The 14,133-nt window shown below is 37.1% G+C and overlaps 1 protein-coding gene across 12 annotated transcripts in view; it reads right to left on the reverse strand.

Moving 5' to 3' along the window:
- Nucleotides 1–14,133, reverse strand: part of LOC105201229 (disks large 1 tumor suppressor protein) — a 393,240-nt gene that overhangs the window by 24,431 nt on the left and 354,676 nt on the right. The gene's annotated exons all lie outside the window — the stretch shown is intronic.

A 14,133-nucleotide genomic window follows, 5' to 3' on the forward strand; every position in this document is an offset into this window, starting at 1 on the left:
TTTCCTTCCCTATTCTGAAATCAATTTGACATATTGCAATTTCGACATAATCGCAATTGCATAATCGACACGTCATGAAGTATCTAAAGCAAAAATTAGTCCGATTAATCGTGAAATCGTTGATTTGCCGATAATTGGAATGCGCACTTTACGCAGAAGTTACGGAAGCAATTTGCGTTTAATGAAGCGATCGTAGGTATTGCTAGTAGCGTTCATGATTCTCGGAGCGGAGACGCGCGTAAAGTGTAGGGAGAGTTGAATCGTGCGAAACGAGCGTAAAGCTCAGACGGTAGCCGGCATTGTAATTTGAACTCTGTATATATCTTCATCTCTCTGCCTTTCCCTCTATTTGGGCGGCAGTGTACCGATACAGTGCGGCTTGGCGGCCCGTCCGTCACAATTACATTGCCATTTCGTTCCGGCCGGATAACGCCTGTTAATCCTCTGTTCATCCCCTTCTCTCCACGTTCTTCGCTCGTCCGCCGTTCTCGGACTTAGTGCATGCGTATTATTTGCGCGTATCCGTGTCGAGCTAATCGCGGTGTTACATTCTCGATCGCTCTAATGAGATGTCGAGCCTGATACGAACGAAATACCGCGCGGAATCGATAAAAAAACAACGAAAAATCAACGCATGTTTTCAGTTTTTACAACTGGATGCGTAAAATTGCATATTTCTCTCAAATCTTTTCGCGATCTAGAAGATAAAAAAATATTATGCGTTATCTATATTATAATTTAGGCAATCTTGGCTATAGTAATATTTAAAATGCATATTTAGATACTATGGTTTGCCTGGTAATTTCCATTATCGTTCCTCATGCTTTGCCTACAATTATTTTAAGAGACGTGTATTACAGAAATTTGCAGTCATAATCCGCGATAGTTGCCTCAACGAATCGTTCCAAGTTTGCTAACCGGATCCATGTTTCTCGCGTATAAGTAAATTAAACGGATATTCTAGAGCAAAGTTCGTCTATTTTTAAGAAATTTTTTCAAGAAAACTTTTGTACATATTTTTGAATGCTTTTGTAATAAAAATCTACAAATTTTAGTATGATAAAATGTTTGTTAGTTTTTACGTTTCGTATGTAAATTTAGAAACAAATACATTTTTCAAGTCGGCTAACACAAATTCTCTATATAAAAAAAAAATAATTAAATTATAAATATCGCAATGACCTAGTTCGTGTAAATAGAAATGTTTTACATATACACAAAAATTGAAATCGATAGCTTCAGTAGTTTCTGAGAAATCATGTCAATCAAAATGTGTTTAATTTTAAATTTACATAATATAAAAACTAAGAAACATTTAACAATACCAAAATTTCTAGAGATTTACTAAATACGCACAAGTAGATGTATAAAAGCGTAAACAAATATGTGCAGCGGTTTTCTTAATAAAAAAATGTCCAAAAATAGATTAACTTTTTCGCACTCTAGACTCGAACACCTTCATTAGACGCGCATGGGCCAAATTGATATTTTTATCGATCACGTCGACGCAATATGTAAAATGAAAAGGGAAAAAAAAAGAATTGACCAAGTAGAACGCGATTTGACCCCATCACACCGTCGTCGCCGATTAAAATTTCGATCGCGTCTACTTTACGCGCGTGCATCAATCCGAATCGCGTGCCGAGAATTTAGCAGAGTGAAAGAGAGCCTCCGTCAGAGTTGGTGCGGCTATTCTGCGCTATGAACCCACCGGCGACTGCGGAGAATCCGGGTTAAACGCTTCTCTGTGTGCAAGGGGCACCATTAGACACCGAGATTTTCTCCGGGAGTATCAATAATAAGCGCGGTAGTTGCACGTCGAAATAGGGTCGATCTCTATTTGTCGAGATAGTTCATAAATTTAATTACTTTCTAAGTGCTTTTATCGGGCTCATTTAAAACAAAACTTTCTCAATTTATAATTTAATATTTGATCAAATAATGCATGTGGGCGTGCAGGTCACATTTACTTTATTAGACATGATTGTCTAAAATTTGTGATCTTCTAATTTGCGATTTCTTATCGCAAATTTATAATGAAATTGTGTAATTACAAAGATAGTTACGTGGATTAGTTAGTGGATAATTCATTGATTTATGACAGATACTTAAGTTTCTATGTTTGTTCAATCATTAAGCTATATAATATTTTAATTATTTTTGCCTTTTCTCATCATTTTAAATAAAATTACAGATTTTGAAAACATTTGTACTTAACCCTGGCTATTGCGGGTGAATTTTTACGAAAGTTCTAAATGAAGTTTAATACTTGTAAATAATTTTCGTTATTAAAATTTTGATCACTTAAAATAATATTTATAATTATTATTAATAAAATTTTATTTAAGTTAAGATAAAAGTATTAGTTTAGTTATTTTAACAATTTTACAACCTATAAAATAGAAAAAAAAGTATTAAAAAATTTCTTAAGTGTTTAAAAATGTTTTCGATTTTGCGAGCAAATTTTCATTCAGAGTAGTTTAAGTGTTAAAAAAAGTGTAAAAAAAAATATATATATATATAAGTTGCAATCTACATATAGAATTGAGTAAATCAGTCATACACATAAAGTGCGATGTCGGTTTCGTTTAATTTTGTTTAGATAAGAAATCTCGGAGGAGAGAAAGCATTATTTATTATCAAGCGTTGTATTATAGGCCAATTATCCTCTACATAATTGAATGTTACTTTGTAAAGGATAATCTCGCGATAAATCGATGTATTAATACTTTCATATATATTCGCTTTATCACGCAGTGGCTTAATAGAAACACCACGACTGCCTAATAAAGGAAGAAAGTATAATTATTATCCTTCGCTTACGCACGCGTTTACATAGCGGAACGCACGATCAAATGTCACTCTGCCTTATTTTGCTTCACGTGAAAGTTATCATTTGCGAAATGGTAATAAGATCACTTGTACCACATTCGCAATATATCCATTTTACTATTTGTTTTCTCAGATAAGATAATTATAATATAATTAATAATCTAATGATAATCCAATATATTATCATTAATAACTGTCTTCCAAATAAATATAATCTTAGAGCATATACATAAAATTAACAGCTATACATTGAATGTGGAAATTTGACGCGATTATAAGCGTAAAAATTTCCAACGTTGCCGGCAACTCGATTTTATACACGCAATCTCGAATACGATCTGTGATACACACTCCCTTTTTACGTACGTTACCGTTACACAATGGGACCGTATGTTGTACCTTCTGTAAAGCTTGTTCCGCAGGATTCGCCGACCGAGGGTTGCCAAGGGTCGCAGCGGGAAGATCTGTTGCCGGTTCCGCGTCATGTTTCTTCGGTTTCTCGTCGCGTAAAGTCACACGAGTGCACTACAAGCGCGCCACTTTCGAGACACGTCACGTTCCAGTCGCTAATAGTCGCGGACGTACCACTTAAATACTCGTTTATAATCAGGCGTCAGTCCAACACCGGTTGATAACTCTCGACGTCTAGACGGGATCTTTCTTCCTGGGCGATTACGATCGGGCCGATCGTATTCGCGCGCCCGGCACCGAACGCTAGCTAATCCCTTATTAGCCGTAACACCTCGTGCTTTCACCTTTCCTTTTTATCGTCGTAATCAGACCCGTCAACCGCGCACTGGATAATTGATGCTGTTCTTTTAAAAATCAACACGCTCGCTTTAGACCCAGCAAACTTTCTATCGTATCGCCCGCTGTATAATGATCATTCCTCAAGTGGTCATTACGCGACGTCTGCTCAAATTTTGTAGAGAAAACTGTTGTAGGTCGTACCGTCATTAACCCTGCTGTTGTATTTATCTTATGAATCTATCGTCAACAGCAGATGCTTTGTATGTACGGAGCATGTACTCTGACTTGCCGAGCAATCTATCATCGCGGATTCATTGAGCGATTTGGAGATCATTATTTTCTTAACAAAGTCAAAAGAGTCGGAAATTTTGAAAGATAAAAATAGCTCTCAGAGAAATAAATGTTCGAAATACAAAAATATAGGCAATAAAATTTTTTTCTCAGTTATGTATTATAGATTTTGATACATTTTTATTTTAAAGATTAATTAAAAAATATTTAATGTTAAACATTTGCGGCAAATCTTTCTCAAATAAAGATTAGAAATCAATAAAAGAATTTACAGAGAAAAGATTCGTTATGTCTCTGGAGCATTTTACATGGATAAAAGAAAATCCTTTGATATGATATTACGCGCATAAATCGCGTAATACTAAAACTTTGTTACTACCAGCAAATTGATTCAACGTCGCATTAATTCGCTGTATCAATAAGCATGAACTTTTTAAATAATGATCATGACATTCTGAAATAATCAAGAGACCGCGATTGATGTCCCTAATATGGCATAAAACATCGTTATGGCTAACCCCGATAACAGCGATCGCGGTCAAGTCTACCGTCAATCACACGGCTTTCTACGAGTCATATTATCGCGAACCACGCCGGCCGGCCTTCCTTCTAAACGCGTCGAATCGTATATATAATAAGAACGATTTTGTTAAAGAGTCTAAAAATTTAGCTGGATACAGCTCTGAAATTAATTTTGTTAGGCCATTAAAATAATTATGTTGGGCTCTCAAACTGATTGCTAGAATGTGAAAATTTTTTGCAGCATTACTCATCATGCTTGGACATCTGTCGTAATTATCTTGATGGTCTAATAAAATTATTTTCAGATCTATATCCAACTAAATGTTTAGATACTTCGACAAAATTATTCTTTCCGTGTATGTATATGTATTTTAAATATATATATATATATATATATATATATATATATATATATATATATGTATAGAGCTTGATTAGCCAACGGCAGAAATAAGTGTCACGCGACATTGAACTTTCCAACGCCCTGCTCTCTCTCCTCCTCTCGTCTACGACTCCGCCGCGTCTCGCCCGCGTGCGTTCGCATTTGGACTTCTTTTCCATCCATCGTTCGTTTTTCTTTCTCCGACGAACTGGTTCGCCCCGACGTGACGGGTATTTTTAGCCTGCAGCCGAGCCTGTTTATGGGGTCGACACCACGTGCACGCCACGGGCATGCAAAGCCGCACACACGTGCGACCGGGAACACGAACCACACGGAAAGGGACGACGACGGCTGCGAGTGTAGTGAACTACGTCTGGAGGGTCGGGATTCTTCGAGGAATTTTTATCGCGCCCAGTTGCCGTGTAGTTTGAATAATCTCAGGGTTATCGCAAATTCCGCAGTCCGTTTGGCCGTATACTGTAACGATCCGTTTCCGTCGGAAGTATACTCGCGAATTAATTAAATTGTTGAGTAACCTTTCACATTTACATTAGAGAAATCTCTAGTCGAAAGTCTTTTGTTCGGTGTTAAAACTAGATCGTATAAATTTTAAGTATGCTAGGGTACAAGCAAAAATGAAATCATTTCTTTATGCTTTTCAGTTTTAGAATTCTCATTTAACGTTGTATTTTCGAATTTGTACGGATCCAAGTTCTGTGACATCCGTATTGAAAGTTTCATAAAGTGCAGAATGACACTAATATTCTCTCTTCATAATTTCGGACTTTTGGGTGCACGCGCAATCGGATTGGTTTCTCTTTGACCGTGGCAAAGCGTAGACCAGTACATTCAATCAGATGTATAATGTTTTCCAAAAGCATCGACCGTGGTATCCGTGTACAGTCAGCATATCGGATGATAAGCTTCTCGGATGAACTTGCGGCTGAAAGTACGAGACACGCGCGCCGAACTTTCCGCAAAACTAAAATCCCAACGGCTATTCCCATTTTCATCCGTACTTCTAGAACGAACGACTAGTTTGTCGTTCTTCAAAACAGGTCAAGTGACTGCATTTTAAAACGTTCACCTTGTTCCTCGATTCTAAATGCGTAAAAGATACAAGGTAAAATGGAAATTATTTATTTACGTGAGCGCTACACCAACAAACTCTTTTCTCCATTTCGTAATTCGCAAAGTATAGTAATTTACTTTTATTATGATTTTAAGCAATAGTTGGTAATGGTAGATAATGAAGGCAGAAGTAATCTTTTTCTTTCTCTCAGCATGTCGTTGCTTGTCAGGCACGATTTCTCCTTTTCATTGAAATCTAACAATTTCTGATATTTCACGCGTGCCTGCATTTGTATTTACACGTTTATATGAAACTAATCGCAGATATTTATTTTCTGTTATTTCTTCTTCCCTTTTCTCATTCTTTCTTTCTACAACTTCTATACATGTTACATTTTTATATAGTTTATACCGTCGTTACAATTATCTTTTATTCTTGTTACTCTTATTCTGTTTTAGCATTTTTGCTTTTGCGTGTAAGGAGACTTGTTTCAGAGGGCGTAATAAATGATGCTTCTTCTTCTACTTGTTCTCTTTCCGGCGGAGACAGATTTTTTAACATTCGCGACATAAATCTACGACGCGATCAAACAGAAAGGCGAATAAATATTTGACGTACGTGCCGATATTCGATTTGCTTGCACACGCGGTCTAGCTCCATTTTTAAATTTTCGAAAACCCTCGACTGAGACGTTAAGGAAACTGGAGCGAGAAATGAGACGTAACATTTTTGACAAACGTGAAATTTGCATTCCGCGTGGCAACGCGCTGCGTAGAAAACCATCCGGTATGCATTAAATGCAAGATATAATTGTAATTTCTCGGACTTATGTAAGCATGATGTGCGGGAATTCAGTGAGAGAACCGAGACACACGTTAATTTTCATTCCGAGTGACCCATTAAATGAATAAAGTCGCAATCTTCCCGCTGAAAAGTATGCGCATATGTAACATCAGATCTCGAGACATTTTTCGCAATTAGATGATGCTAGACGGTCGTAAAAAAGCATGTCGTTGAGTCATCACGACTTTGAAGTCAGAAATTGCCAAGGCGTGGCCCTGGTGCTTTCGAATAATTTCTCGTAAGAAGCGATCGGTCGTGGGAAACCGATCGCGATGCATCGCGTACGCGACGCGTGATCGAAGGAAAGCAGTTGTGATCCTAGATCGTCGATGATACTCATAGTCCAGGCAGCGTTGTCTACCTTCTTTCCCACTGTGCACAATGTTTAATTCATGGAGTACTCATTGCTGCTGTCATTTTATCGTATATCTATTTCTCCTGCAGTTTGGATATTTCTGCTTTTTATAGTTTCAATCTCCATTTAAAAATTTAAATAAATTCCTTTATTGTCATACTGCACCCATTATGATGTAGATGCACTGATCTTTTTTTTAGGATACTTTATTATATCAATATATATTTATATGACATTTATATTACATTATTATATATATATATATATATATATATATATATATATATATATAAATTAAATAATTTGCAAGTTATTCAAATAAAATTATTTATACAAACGTAAACCACATGATATTATATACACACACATATATATGTATATATAAAATATATCGCGATTTACTCTTATATAAATAATTTTATTTGTGTAACTTGCAAATTACCTAATTTATTGTATGAATTCTGATTTATTTGAACCTCTTTTGATATTCTATTATGCATCTATATGTAAACTTGTCAAATATTAATTTCACGTTATTATTGATTTTCATTTGATTTCCTCTCTGCACAGATATCTTTTTTTCAAACAAAACAAAACAAAGATATCTTTTTTTCCTTCTTTTTTATTTCATTGAAAAATGCATTTATTGAAAGAGACTTCAATTGTGTCGCAATCGCCAAATCGACGATGGAACCGCAAAATTCGAATTGCAAAGCGAGCACGACGATACTTCCGGCGTCGAGTCCAAAAATGCATTTCGCTCGGAACACATCGGAAAACCGAATGCACGTGGTTTCGTAAATTTACAACGCAAGTTGAACGCCCGTTGCGGCCATTTAGGTAAATTAGCGGCGCCGCGTACAATTTCACCAGCAGAAACACCCGAAAAAGGTACGACCGCATGCAACTTTCGATGTCGTTCCTAAATCACGAGACTGAAAATCAGGGTGCTTTCGCAAATCACTTCACTTTCACGATTCTAAAAAATGGTAAGTCACCACGTTATTTACGAAAGACGATTTCGCAAGAAATCCTCTCTGTCGTACTCGAATTCCATGCATTCTTTATCGTTGCACTTCATATGCACTTTGGAACTTGTTACGCCGCACGATGGACAATACTGATCGTAGGAACACACTCGGTATTTTTTTTTTTTTTCGTAATAGAGCACCCTTTCACACGATTTTCGCGATATGCCAACCGAAACGAGAGGAGCCGATCGTACAACGATCTTCACGGCACGTCGGTTGTTCTTCGAATGACAGTTACCGGACTTTTCTCCCTTCCCTATCTCTCCCGAGGCTCGGCTGCCGATCTTGCCTCACTACGGTGAGAGCCTAAACGCACACTAGCTCATGCAGCGTCCCTTACGCCGCGGCGGAACGACTTTCTTATGCGTCAGCGTAGACGCCTGCCGATCTCCACCCACGGTAGTCGAGGGTTTCTCAAAGAACCACTTATACGGAACAGTTTTTTTTTTATCTCGATAAAGATATTTTGTAAGATGCATCCGTATTAGAGTCAAGATTATCTCTTTAAAATTGAAATGTGATTTTGAATAAAATTTATGTATCACTTATCGTAATTGCGTGTCGTTTTATAAATAAAATGATAACACAAGTACACGCGACGACATTTAATATTTATAAATATTATATCCCGATGAAATATTTGCATTGCCGTAGCATGCATATTCTATCCTTTTAACACAGAAATTTAGGGTAAGCGCCACTGCCCAGGTAAACTTCCAACTTAATCGCTCATTTACTTCCACTTGCAATTGCCAATTACGTTACTTAGGTTTCAACGTCGAAGTTTCTGTTTAATCCGATGGAAACGGTATCGCACAGTGGCAAAGCTCAGTAGTAGACGCAATTAGTATCGACTTGCATCGTCCATCTTAGAACCAGTCGCATCCACCGAACTGATCGACCGATTTCAGTTCGAGAACGAGCAACCGGGTTGGTTCACCATCCGGAATTCTCGCCGATGTAACAAGCACGCCGAGAATCACGAATTCGACCGCAATTCGAGATCCCGAGATATGCGTGTTGCTATACCTCGCGGTTCACGGAAACCGTCAGTAGTTCCTTCCGCCGTAATCTCAAAATATGAATTTCTTCTTTGAAAATGGTTTGCTATTTATTAAAACGTCAATTAAGTCACTTCATTCTTAACGAGTCGTCGAGTCTGAACGTAATTTAATTTTGTGCGATGATTTTATATTATATATAATATTTTATTACGACGGACCGAAATATTCGCTCGTACGCGACTGATGGTCTCGTTATTCGTGGATTCGCACGACTGTGACAGGGCAGCGATCTTGTGAAATTTTTAATGATGCATTTAACGCGCGAGTGGACACCTCTCTCAAACCACGAAAACCGCTTATCAATTATTACAAACTGAGAAAGCGAGAGAGAGAGAAAAAAAAGAGAAGATCGAGTCACACATTATTTATAGCCATAAAGCGTGACAAAGCTCTTAATTCTATTGATGCACCTTTTTTCCGCGTCTTTCGCTCAGCCATTCGCACTTTCACTATTGTCCGCGATGCGCATTGCAGCGAGTGCATTCCTCGCAGGCGTGCCGCTGTAATCGGAGAAACTCTAATTACGTTGAAGATTAATGCACCGAAGCTTTACAACAGATTAGATTGATAAATAGATTTATCATTCCAAAACGATTCCTTTTAATAAATGCGCCATGTTCTCACAAGAGTTATAATTAATATATAACACTGTATAAAAAAAAAAACATTATCGGTATTAAAAATATATCAATTTTATAAGCTTGTCAGATTTTAAAATAATGAGAATAAATGAGCTATCAAGCCTGGCTGGTTAATATTTGTTGTTATTATTTACGACATTTCAAATTTACAAGTTTAATAGATGAACGTTTCCACCCTTCGTTCGAGTCATTTTCAATGTCTGTTCTAATCATCGTTACAATTAATTCTACCTAATATACTAACTATTCATATATGTATATATATGTACAAATAAAACTGTATTATATTTCAGTTTACGTCAAATCGCGTTATGTTAATCAGTTCAACGTAGTTTCTTGTAAACTATAAATAATTCAGGAAGTTAAATCGAGTCAACTTCATTCCATAATCAATATTCCGCTACGCATTCGGAATCTAATGCGATCAAGCACTTTCATTATCTTCTTAAAATCTATATTTTTTTAAATCCTAATTATTGTTTATATCAAATATTTTATATCATATTTTATGTAGATAAATTATAGTAATAGGTTTGAAGGAAACAATAAAAGTGCCTGAACGTATTAGATTTCGAATTCGTAGCGGAATATTTTGCTCATGGAATAAAGTTGATTCAAATAAATTTTTTGAATTATTTATAATTTACAAGATGCTGGTTTGAACTGATTAACATAACGCAATTTGACATAAACTAAAACAGTTTTTCCTCGCACAGTTTTCCTGGGATCGATTTAACGGCGCTCCTTTTGCCGAACGTTTAACGCCCGAGGGAGTAATGTCGCAGTTGCGAAAATGAATAATTGAACGAGGAAGGAGGTCGCGATCGAAACAAGGCGTCCGCCTATACGTCGCGCAACCTTCGTTTCGTTTCACGGCACTTTCTACCTCCAAGGTGATTGAGGCAATGACGATTGGTCGTCGAGGAAAATAAAATCATCCCCGAACTTATGCATCCTCGTGTCAAACTTTACGATTTCTCTCGATACTATTCACTTGCGCTCTATCTTCTCTTATTAATTAAACGGCAGTTATCTTCGAAAGAGGCTTTGTAGTAATGTTTGTATGAATATTGTTTCGAAATATCACGTATACGAACGGAATTGATCGTCACAATAGGATATCTCGATTATAAAAAAATCAATCTTGTTGCAAATCTCTCTCGGTTTACTGTAATCTTCAGTCAGTTGCACTGCGGTAATTCTTTTTCTATCGGGCGACAGAGACGACGGATTTCGAGAGGCTCGTATATGACAGTAAAATCCACATATGTAAAGCCGTCACCGAAAACGCAGGTGTTTTCTCGCGAAAACGTTACCGCCGGAGAACGTCGCATCGATATCGAAACGTCATTGCCAGCCGCGTATGCGAAACGGGAAGCCGGGGGCGTGATTTGCTCGCGAGAAGATACCGCTTGCGTACGTGCTGCAATTGCATCGGCCAACGCCAACACGCAATTCCCACGAGGAAGGGACTCCGTTACGTGGAGCGTGTTATGCATCATGCAGTGTCGCATCTCCACATAGCGGAACGTAACTTCTGCACTTCCGAGTCTTCGCGCTGCTCGTAATGCCGCTTCTGAGGTCTCCGAGGAACGCTCGCGTGCACAACATCACGTGGGCGGCTATTGTTCTATTAATACGTAAATTCCTGTTTGAATAGTATTCAGCAATTTCTTCGTTAACAAAAGTCAACGCCTACCGAACGTTTCGAAACTGTAATTTGTGCAGTTATCGTTATCGAAGAACGGGAGAAGCGGAGAGCAGGGTCCATGTCGCGATCATTTTCCCCTCTCACATCTCACAGACTGAAAGATCGACAAACGTCGCATACTTGGGCTATCGGCTCTTCGCAAATGGGAACTTATTCGCGCGGCTCCATTTACCGCGCTCTCATTCTTTCGCACTGATCGTTCGACGAATCTTCATTGAATTTTCACGCATCGTAATGTACCTACGAGATACGAGTGTGTAATATTGAGAACCACGCGTTAGAAACGCGAAACGACGACCGAACGAGCATTCCCGGCGTATCGACGAGCACTAAAGCGCCCTTTCCGTTGGAAAGAAGCACCGGGCTGCCTCGAGGGGTTTCTATCCCTCGTGCAAAGTCGGTGGGGAATATTCGTCCCGCTATTGTGTGAAGCCCCCGGTAGGCCGATTCTCGCTCCACCCTCGGTGGTGGCTCGTTACAACCCGGCATGACACTCATGGTCGACCTTTCCAACGATCCATAGCCGGTTTGTCCTCGATGTATTTGCTTATTTACAGAAATCAATCTCGTTTTCCCTTACTTTTTAACATTAGATTTTTTTTCCTTCTGGAAACTACTTTTATCTAGCAAAAATTTCAGGAATATAATCTTGAAAAATTCTTATAAAATTAAACTTAGAAAACCAACTAAATATAATAAAATTGTATCCTGTAACTAATCTGAAATAATTTATTTGAACATGATCTTAATCTGAAACCTAGCTATAAAGATATAATGCTAAAAATTGTAAAACTGAGAAATCGTAAAAAATTTCTTCCTTCATTTTTTTTGTGTTAAAGGAATATCAATTTGAAATTGAGGAAAAATCTATCCTGTAAAAAAATACATGAGAAATGGAACACCTTGTATTAATTGTAACTTCACTATACTTAAATATTGCATTGCCGCGAGGAATAACGATTTAACGGCTGACCTATCGCGATTGTTAAATGCCAGTACGTTGTGAATGAACGCCAATGATATATGTGAATAATCGAGACTCTAATAAATGGCTTGATAATTTTTGTAATTAGGTCACTTGACAAGAGTTTCTTGATAGCTCCATTCTTATATTATGAATCAATATCCATTAATTCAATAAACTTATTACTTTAACAAATCTTGTTTAGAAATTTAAACTTTGATTGGAAATTTTATATGTATTACTGCAATTTATATTTCTAAAAGTTTCGCTATTTTAATCTTTTCACCGCTTGGTTTAATTTTTTATTTACCAATAAATATTTTTGATGGAATAAGTAACTTTCTCTCTCTTTCATCTCATAATGACGAAGCCAAGACTCCACGGGAAACCCTTCATGGCGTTCTTCCACGTAGAATTTGTTCCACTTCAACGAGGCGGAAAGACCGTTACAACTTCGGAACGCCTTTATCCGTCGAATAATCGCCCTTTTGTAATCCCCATAACTCAATCATAAATCAGATTTTCGCGGTCATATTATCTTTTCTTTGCGTAGTACTTAGTGCTGGATTATACAATATCTGCAATTTTATACTCAACCTCCTAAAAAACTCGCAACAAAAATGCAAAATGCATTATATTTCAAATAAAATATATATTTTTCATGAAAAATTATTTTCATTAAAATTATATTTCAAGCATTCTCAAAATATTTTCTGTAATATATTAAATTAATATATTAAAAGGTTCAATTGTTAAGCAAATTTATATTATTAAAAAGTTGTCTGGGTAAGTATTTTTCAGATTAAAGTCCGATTTTTGTAATTAAAATATTTGTTCATTTACAGTAAAATTAATCGTAGTTACTTTAAGTGAGCGTCCTAAGAATGCGTTTACATGACCCGTCTTTTAAGTCGCTCCTTCTATATGGTCGACACATGCGTTCCACACGGCGTGCCGAACATCGTTGTCCGAAGGTCTTTTGAACAAAGACGGGTGACTAGTTTCCCCGATCGTCGTGTCACAGCATCGACATGACAAGAGAGCGAATGAGAAATCGGACGCATTCTTCGAGGTAATTTAATATTTAAGGATGTCAATCTAATATGATTATTCAAATAATAATAATAATAATAAATTTTCACATTGTCTGACCAGCAAAAATAAATTTCATAACATAAAATAATATTAAATTTAATGTTGTAATAAATTTAATAATACTATAGGGATAAGAAAATATTTTTTTAAAGATGATAAATTTCTCATTTTGATTACAATATTATTAGATATGAATAAACGAAACTTTTACTCACGGAGGGGTGTGTGCGATATAAATTATATTAGTAGGCAATTATTCTATCACGAACATCTTTCCAACCCTACGATGCAAATTGTTGAAACTCAACTTTCGCGTCACTTTCGAGAGTTACTCCTCTTGTCGCTCGTTAAATTTTATCTTCCAGCCCGATGACGAAACTTCGGCGAACGCTTTTAAATGCGGACGTCGCCTGGTGACGCGGCCGGCCCAGGGCAACGCACATTTGCAATTCGAATCGCCGGTGAACATTGAAATTTTGGAATTCACTCCAACGAACTTAGCGTCGCACTCGGAGCGAGTCTGTTACGCCGATATTATGTGTATGATATGGGACAATTTTCGTCCAGGGCATTTGTGCTT

This window comes from Solenopsis invicta, chromosome 1, assembly GCF_016802725.1.
Source record: "Solenopsis invicta isolate M01_SB chromosome 1, UNIL_Sinv_3.0, whole genome shotgun sequence".
Taxonomy (NCBI): domain Eukaryota; kingdom Metazoa; phylum Arthropoda; class Insecta; order Hymenoptera; family Formicidae; genus Solenopsis; species Solenopsis invicta.